At 39.2% G+C, this 9,872-nt stretch overlaps 1 long non-coding RNA gene across 1 annotated transcript; it reads right to left on the minus strand.

Annotated features, from left to right (window-relative positions):
- Positions 1 to 8,804: 8,804 nt before the first annotated feature.
- On the minus strand, positions 8,805 to 9,549 carry LOC128470578 (uncharacterized). Its single transcript, XR_008346036.1, has 2 exons — positions 9,421 to 9,549; positions 8,805 to 9,316 (listed from the first exon to the last, which is right to left on the minus strand). It is a non-coding gene; the product is annotated as an uncharacterized LOC128470578 (long non-coding RNA).
- Positions 9,550 to 9,872: the final 323 nt, after the last annotated feature.

A 9,872-nucleotide genomic window follows, 5' to 3' on the forward strand; every position in this document is an offset into this window, starting at 1 on the left:
TACCTTCTGCCAAAATTGAAATAAAATAAACAAAATAACATCCAATATTGGAAATATGCACACTAACTCAAAAAAAGGCCATTGGCTCAGCCATACCTCCTCCTCTTATTTTTCTGACTCCAAAACTTTAGAAAACTTCAAAAAATACAAAAAATGTTTTTTAATATTTTTTTATATTATTATTATTACTATTACTATTGTTATTATTAAAAAATATTTTTACAGTTTGGGTTAGGCCTAAGTATATCTATATATATATATAGTTAGGTATATAATAATAATAATAATAATAATAATAATAAAATACAGGAATTAACATACAAATATTACATTTGCTCACAGTATTTGGAAATGACTCAATGACCCATCTTAATATAATTAATATCAATAATAATAATAATAATATTATTAACATATTTTAAGTATACCATACCTAAACTAAAAATACATCAGTGAATATGAACCAAACGATGATGAACAAACAGTGAGAACGTGTCCTTACCCACAACACATCTTTTCGACATGGTCATGCAGCCGAGGTCTCCGCACTCCACAGTTTTTTTCCCGTCGCAGTCTTCTCTGTTCCGTCCCACGCATTGTATACATTGTTCACTAGAAACTAACGCAGAACAAAACTCATCACTAATTCAAATCTTTACGGCTGAGACTATTCCTTTCTCAAGGGTTAGTATAAAATGTGAAAAAAATTCTTTCCAGAACAAAATATAAGAATGCCATAAAAAAAATACAAGAAAAGACAATGGTGTGTGGCTTAAGTGGTGGACATGCTGAATTGGAGTTATTTCGAAAGTATATATGGCACCAAAATGGATGTTGTTCTTCCTGAATTTGATATTGTATATGTTTATTTGTATTAATTTTTATTAATTAATTGTATTAATGCTTAAGATGAGAGCTCAATAATGGCTGGATATCCCAGGCTCGATCTGCTGTTGGGCAAGAACTTCCATCTTGACCATTAGTTGGTATGACGATTATTATATAAAGAGAGCTGTAGACCACCGATAAATGCTTGGTAAATCCTTTTGAGATTTGTTAACCATTATAGTAAGTAGGTCAGGTATTAAATCTCACCATGTTTTACTTTACATAGAATCTTTCCTAGGAATCCCTCTAGGACATTTATTTAAACCCGCCAACAGCTGCTAATGAACTGGACTTTGCTTGGATCTTAATTGGTAGATAATACAGGAACAATCTTATGATCGGCAGATCCTAAATTGTGATTTAGTAATCCTTGAATTGTGTTTTTGTTAGGATGGGCTCTTACCTGTAGACACCAAAACTGTGACTACACAGAGAACTATCTGGACGGACGTCATGGCGACTCTTGAGCTGGAATGGTCTCCTTCGATGTTCTCCTAGATATCTCCTTGGTGAAATGATCGGCTCAGCTACGCTTATTTATTTATTCTCCTGGAGGTGATTATTACTTTATTCTTCTGGAGGTGTTGACTACGTAGTAACAGAATGTAAAATAGGGCGGAGAAGTAAAGGCAAGAATCCAACCCAGCGTAATTACAAATCACATTATATTATATGAAATGTCCACCAATGTTTGCGTTTCCCACTATCATATATTATGGATATTAAAAAATGGGCTTTCATTGTCAAATCAAAAAAAAAAAAAGTTGTAATACCATGAAATTATGATTTTTTTCTCTTATATTTTGTATGTTTTTGGGCATATGGTGAAGAGTTATTATCAACTTCATTCTTCCCATGCCCTCTGTGTTTTATTGTTAGTCTTTATTACCCAAAAGAGATGCGATAACGCTCAAACTCCCTAAACGGGAGATCTTTCAGCTTGAGGTGAACGTTCTATATGACATTGGGTTAATTCTAGCTGTTCCCGTATAGCTACGAGCTTGTCTAACTTGTGTGACTTGCTGGTGAAACTTGTGTAATGGATGACGAAAGCTTCATCGAAGTTGTTTACGTTCTTGGATGCTGTTTTGGACACAAATATTAGGACGTTGACGACGAACACTAAATAAAGAAACTCAACATTTTGCGAAACGCCATCGTTTCAACGTTTTGCGCGGATGCCATTCCAAGATTTATGGAAAGGTAGAAAAAAAAATGAACTTTTCAGTCCATGCGCATTATGCAAAACTAAATATAAAAAATATGAAAAAGCTAAAAATCTACAGATTGTGCCATACGGAGGGGGGGTTACCAAGAAAGCATTGAGTAAACAAAGCAAAACTAAGGGATCGGGTGGCCAAGGAATACCATTCAGATTACAAAATATTGCCATTGGGCTATTACTTAAGTGTTTGAAAGGCTGAAAGTGCCCGTGGACTATGAAAACAAGAAAAACATACCTTGCGTTGGTTTCACAAAACCAAATTATGGCCTGAATGGTTCTGAGATGCGATAACTCAGGAGTGAATAAAAAAGATGGATCACATTGCATATTCACCAACATCAACTCAACACATGAACATCAATTTCTCTTGGATACTTTTCTAATTGTTCGACATATTCTCAATTCATTCTAAATGAAATATTATTAAATGTAAGAGCTTGCGTAGCTTGAAACGTAAAAAACAGGAAGATGAAATCTCCATTGTCGTTTACGATCTTGGATTTCGCTTTCGACACAAATATTAGGACTGCTAAACACTAAATAAAGAAACTAGCGCCGTTGCTTTTACATTTTTGAACAGATTCACGAAAACCTTGAGAAATTTGAATTCTTAGTCCGTGTGAGAAACATAATTAGAAAAAAAGTATTAAAAAACAACAAATTTTAATAAACAAGTTAAGTTGCGTAAGGTTCTAGAAGGTTGACCCATTTCAGAGCTATGAGTCGCCCTTTTGAGTTCCTCCTCTATAGAAATCGGTGAGGCCAGAACTCGTAGGGACGAAGATCACGAGCAGCTCTGGAACAGTTGAAAGTAATTGGACCGTTAAACTTGAAATTACTGCTGCTTTTGGAGGTTCTGAGAAAGAGTTAAGCTGAAGAAGCAGCTTGACCTTGGCCTTGATGACATGGACCATGAGATCGGTTGAGTTAACTCTCTCAAGCAAATGTAATTTACAAAGATTTTTTGATCTGGACTTCCCAAACAGGGCTTCCTGAATCCTGAATTGACCTCAATTTCGGTCACACATAAGGTATATTAGTGAAGATCAGTGCTGAGGAACATTCAAATGATACAGGTCCACATCGAGGGGCTTCATGGTCGCTCTTACCCTCTTTCTAGTTTGGCTCCTAACTTATTTTTGTAGTTGAGGCACTTTTTGGGTTTTTTTTGGAAGTGTCTGCCATTTCTAGTTATGATTCCAGATACATTCATGATATCCTGGCTGCTACGGAGCTAATGATATAAATCGGTGGGGGTCATAAACGATATATAGAGGAAGCATTTCAATAAACAATAAATATGATGTTCTCTGCATCAATATACGCATAGCCAAATGTCTTTTAATGCCCAACTTGGAAAAAAATTGGATTTAATGGATTTTTTGGCGTTCCGAACAATGTTTTTGATATTTCTTAACGTTATTTCAACACTAGATTTCCCCCCGATGTCTCCATTCAGCAGCTCTAACCATAAAACGTCACAAAGAAGCGTTTTGTTGCTTAATGAGATTTATTTATTGATTGGTCAGAGAGGATAGAGGAGCAAGCAGAATTATGTATTTTTTTTTGTCTTTCCGTGTCTTCGTGGTGGAAGATTGCGAGGTTGACAACGGAGAACCGCAGTAAGAGCGCATGCATGAGGAGCATTTTTATTAGAAATCATTAAATCAATTATTTTGAAGTGTGTTGACGGGACGAGAGGTTTTTTTCTCTCAAATCCCTGATCAAATTTTAATGCAAAAGCCACACGTTTTCCATGTTACAGATGGCCATACTTCATGGAATTGTGGACAATAGCGAGAATTAAATCCCGGGGCACTCGGTACTAGGTAATGGTTCGGTACATTCGAATACTCTTCCTTCCAGCTCCTTGGTCCCGGGCAATGCTTGAAACTTCAGAATGCATCCCAGATCACTAACGCAGCCCTTCATACTGTAATCCGAGACGCTCAAATCTACAAAAGAAAGGGAATCGCATGGGTCATATGGACACGTAGAGCGTGTGAAGGGTATGCATATAAGGGGGCACTAGTATTCAAACAGATATTTCTGTAATTACCTGCTTTCTCCACCGTTCCTTCATACCTAATGCATTTATTTTGATTCCCGCGGCATTGCATCATCTCCGTAGAAATGCATTCGCCTTTAAAGTTTTCTTTAAAACAGGATGGGCAGCATTTGCCGTTTGGTTCACCTTCATCTGTAGGAACTGGAATACAAGAAAGTATCGGGCATCACACACACAGAACATGTAATTGGAGCCATGGGGGGGGCAGAGGATGAGTTATTGATTCTTCAGGGCCAGTTTGATTTGGGCCGGGGCACCCGTGGAAGCGGGAGGTCAGTGGGGTCACGTAACATGACCCAGGGGTAATAACACAGCTGCTCATACACTAAGTGTGTTAGAGTAAGTATGTGTGTCAGAGTTTATATGTGTGTTAGTGTTTGCGATTGTGTGTGTGTGCGAGAGTGAGTGATTGAGCGTGTGGTACTGTTTGCGATAGTGTTAGCGCGAGTACGTGTAAGTGTGCGCTCGTTACAAGGTGAATGTGGAAGAAGCCAGTGGGCCTCTCGTCTTTACTTCCCCCTATGTGCCAGCCCTCCACCGACCGCTAGAAATTCATTCATCCACATCAATTAAAGCACTTAAGGATAAAACAGAAGGCTTTGCGAGTGGACGGAGGCGGCACTGAGTGGACAGCAAAAAATATAGCAAAATGTTCTTAAAAAAAAACTATATATTTGCACAAAAGGGACAGAAAACCAATACACGAATCATACAAAGAAAAGGTGAATTGATTTCCCAAGATATTTGGGTATTTTTATCTGCACCAACCTACATTGACAGTTCAACCCCCATAATAAACTCATTAAATGAAGCATAGCCTACACAATTAATACAAACCATATAAAAAAAATATACTTACTGGAATACTGGAGGATTTCTTTGCAACCATCACCAGTACAACACTGCGCAAACACTTTAATATCCACTTCATTGTGGCGAGTGTTTAATCTTAAATGTTCACCACAAAGGGCTGGGTTGGCACAGTCCATTGCCAGTGTTGGATATGTTACCCCAACTGCAGAAATATAAATAAAGAAAATAATAGCATCCAATACCGAAAATACGCAGAAACATTTAAACATATGCTAATGGTATTCTAGATTAAGAATTCCTAACTAATCACGGGGAAGCTAAAGCTCATTGGCTTAGCCATAGCTTTTCTTCGTATTGTCCTGAGTCCTGTTCTTCTCTTAGTATCAATTATATGTTAATTTACGGATACATAGTTATAAAAGAGAGTCCCAAATTCATCAGAGAAACAAATGAAATGAGGATTAATGGGACTTCGTTACACGGATACAGACACCAGCATTTGCTTAAGAATGATGAGGAAATGTACTTACGCACAATGCATCTTTCTGATACCGCTCCGCAGCCAACGATTCCACACTCCGTGGTTTCTTTGACCTCGCACACTTCTTTGTTCCGTCCCAGACATTTTGTGCATTCTTCACCATAAACTAATGGGGGAAATAACTCATAGTTCACCTGAAACTTTACCAGGGCCGGACTGGCGATGATGAGGCAGCCCCGGCACTTTAAGGCCGGCACCTGATGGTGTAAGTGCAGCCAACAGCTGGATATGCGCGGCTCAACTCTACGTTACATAGCTGGGCATATTAAACATTTGCCCCGTGTGCCAGATGGCCAGTCCAGTGATCTTTATGGTTCAGAGTATTAATGTCCTTACTGTTAGTCTGTCAGATACCTCTTATGGTGTCTTAGAACCTTGAGTATGAAATGTACCAAGAATGAGTGTTTTTCTTATGTTAATATAAAACAATGGCAAGAAAAAATACTATATTCCTATATGATAGGAATGGTGGATGTAGCCCACCTTGACTTTAATATAGTATATGTTAATTTTTTTCCTATGTACCAATCTGAAGCTCCAGCTCCAAGCTCCATAATGGCTGGATACGCCTCGGACTGGCCACTTGGCATCTAATAATCCTTGAATTAGTTTTTCAGAAATGTTCTTACCTGTAGACACCAAAGCCGCGATTACGCAGAGAACTATCTGGACAGACCTCATTGTAATGCTTGAACTGGAATGGTCTCCTTCAACGTTCTTCTAGATATCTTCTGGAGGACAGTGAGGCTATCAGCTCAGCTACCTGCGCTTTATAGTAGTCTTCGGTAGGGTAACGTCACTCCAGCCAGATTCTGTCACTATTTGATGTACGCTCACAGTAAACAGAACACGCCAAGGGAATAAGGGCAACAATCCAGCAACTACCCTGTGGCACTTTTTATTAATTAGTTTGGAAGCCAAATGATTAATTACATTCTAATAAATATCTAATTTAAAAAAAATTGGGTCATTACTGAAGTCCGCCTCTAGCCCTGGCTTTTAAACTGTAAAATCTAGACTGTTGCAACAGATTTTAATGATGAATTTACTTTAGATTTTGTATTTTTGAGCATTTTTGAGTTATGATTTTTTAGCACGACCTTGGCCCATGTACAATCTGTTTGAGGAACGGAGGGCAGCTGCCAAACAAGGGCTGAAATGGCCAGAAAGCATCCTTGAGATGAAAACATGATGGTCCGATGGTCTTTATAGTTACCTTTACGTTTCTTGTAGTGTTATTTTTTTGCCTATATTTGCCAATTCCTAACCGTGTCTCAACTTTTGGTTTTTCAAGACCTACATGAGCATAATTACGTACGTATAACTGATTATTGACTCATTGTTACCTTAGTTACATTACGTGCGTTCCACTCTCCATTTCCATGGTCTATTTGAAGTTCTTCTCTGCCTCCCAATTATTTTTAATTAATTTTTAGTTGAGTTTACATAGTGTGTTTGCATTGGGAAACGGTAAAAATTCCAATGCCAATTAGTTTTAAAAAGGTGCCAAAATGTAATGAAAAATGCATCAAGCCAACATTCAGATGCCTGTAGCAGGGTTTGTTAATGTAAAGGTTGAGCCTCTACCTTGAGACGTGCCGTTCTCAAAATTGATATATATGGTTAAGAGACCTCAGGTTGAGAAAGGTGTTCTTCAGTATGAAGAATAATGTAAAGCATCGGATGGAATTTCTGCAATTCTGAGGAATCGTTTTCTGTATTTCCACCAGAACATTCTGAACAATCTTAGTAAATAATGAATACCTTTAACATTGGTAAACCGACTTCAATGGTGGACCACTATCTTCACCATTTTCTAAGAGTGTCCCGACAAATACCACCGGCGAATAACACAAACATGGTGGGTCGGGCACACTACCACAGTGCTCAACAACAGTGGACTACTCACCAGTCTGATCTTGCTGGGCAAACCTGATCCCAGATAACCCTTTTGAGACTGAAGCCCTAAGAGATGTTCATACATTACCTGTTCATTTAAGGATTATCTATACCACCATCCTTATATTTCAGGCTTGCACGTGTCACAAGTGGGTCAGGTGGTGCGGCACCTGTATCGCCATATTATATATTATGTTTATGTTGTGTTTTCAAATAATGTACATTTCTACTATAAATAAAGTTATTTCTACCTGCGTCACGGTGTGGAAGGCGTAAAGCGGACTGCACCATGGCCAAAATTTTCCATAGTTGACTTAATAAAGCATTATATTATTTACTTTGTGTTTGTGTATTTATTTGGGGGGGAAAGAGGGCGATGCATTTACGCTACCTCAGTCATGTGCTTGGTGGGCTAAACTATGTTCGCCAACGACGGGTGTTTTCTCTATAGTTGGTATCGTCAGGGATATCACACCGGTGGACTTATCCCTTTTGCTACGGCCTGTATGTGTGAGGCCTTTTGTACGTCCTTCTCTAGATTTGTTCCTCTGTGGACAGAGCTGGTCAGTGGTTTAATGTGAACTTTCATTCATAAGGTTTTTTTGGTGCACAGGGACCGGAATAATGACTGCAGCAGCCTCGACTCACGTGCTAGGCTTCCCCGGAAACACATAACCCCCCAATAAATACACGACAACCATGTTTGGGTAGAAAAGGCCACAGCTGATTTATTTCAACGCTAGCCATTGCCACACAGATCTAAAACCGAAAATAGGCGCGTTAACAGGACCATGACCAACACACGGAAAACCAATAAACAACATAAATTAACATAAATAATTAACATTAACCATTTAATGTAACAAAACCCACCCCAAGCTTACCGGGTTATCCAGGTACCACACAGGGAAGGACATACCGGGATGCCCAAACCCCAGACCTGAGGTTCTCTGCCAGGAAAACTTCCCGCCACAAGTACCACCAAATGCTCTCCCAGCAGCATTAACCCCTAGATACCTGGTAAGCTTCCGCACAACCGTGACAAATACATACCCCAGGAACACTCATCACAAAAAGGGAGGAAGGGTGGCACAAACAAGTGGTAATGTGACAACAAAATGGCGCCTAACCTAGTGGCACCCGCCCCTTAAATAACCCTCCATTAACCCCTCCCCTGCCATATTTAACAAAATGCTACCAAGGTCTAGCCCCGCTCTGCACCCAGTCAAGAGCCGACTCTGGCCCATTCTCAGCCCCGTGGGCCTTAGGACTTTTGGAATTTCTTAAGATACCAAACATTATTGGAAAAATAGATTTCCCCGTCATGTCAGCATTTAGCAGCAATAAACATGAAACATTATAAAGGAGCGTTTTCTAGGTTACTAAGATTTATTTATTAATTGGTCAGAGAGGATACAAGAGCAAGCAAATAGTAACAAGAATCGTATTTTTATTAAAAGTATGTACGTAATCAGAGTGATGTATATTTTTTGCCAATTGCCTTCCTGCATCTCTGCTGTGGAAGAATGAGAGATTGTCAACAAACAGTAAGAACCGCAGTAAGTGCGCATGCATGAGGAACATTTTTATTAGAAATCATTAAATCAATTATTTTGAAGTGTGTTGAAGGAATGAGATTTTTTTTCCCTGATCAAATTTTAATGCAAAAGCCACACATTTTTCATGTTACAGATGGCCATACTTCATGGAATTGTGGACAATAGCGAGAATTAATCCTTGGCGCACTCGGTGCTAGGTAATGGTTCGGTACATTCGAATACTCTTTCTTCCACCTCCTTGGTCCTGGGCAATGCGTCAAACATCAGACTACATCCCAGATCACTAATGCAGCCCTTCATACTGTAATCCCAGACGCTCAAATCTACAAAAGAAAGGGAATCGCATGGGTCATATGGACACGTAGAGCGTGTGAAGGATGTACATATAAGGGGGCACTAGTATTTACACAGATATTCCTGTAATTACCTGCTTTCTCCACCGTTCCTTGATATTCAAAGCATTTATTTTGATTCCCGCGGCATTGCATCATCTCTGTAGAAATGCATTCGCCTTTAAAGTTTTCTTTAAAACAGGATGGGCAGCATTTACCGTTTGGTTCACCTTCATCTGTAGGAACTGGAATACAAGAAAGTATCGGGCATCACACACACAGAACATGTAATTGGAGCTGTGGGGGGGGCAGGGGAAGAGCTATTGATTCTTCAGGGCCAGTTTGATTTGGGCCGGCGCACCAGTGGAAGCGGGAGGTCAGTGGGGTCACGTAACATGACCCAGAGGTAATAACACAGCTGCTCATACACTGTAATAGAAGGAGTGTGTTAGAGTAAGTATGTGTGTCAGAGTTTATATGTGTGTTCGTGTTTGCGATTGTGTGAGTTAAAGTGAGTGTGCATGGAAATAGTGAGTCTGTGTTAATA

Source organism: Spea bombifrons, chromosome 12 (genome assembly GCF_027358695.1).
Source record: "Spea bombifrons isolate aSpeBom1 chromosome 12, aSpeBom1.2.pri, whole genome shotgun sequence".
In the NCBI taxonomy this organism is placed as follows: domain Eukaryota; kingdom Metazoa; phylum Chordata; class Amphibia; order Anura; family Pelobatidae; genus Spea; species Spea bombifrons.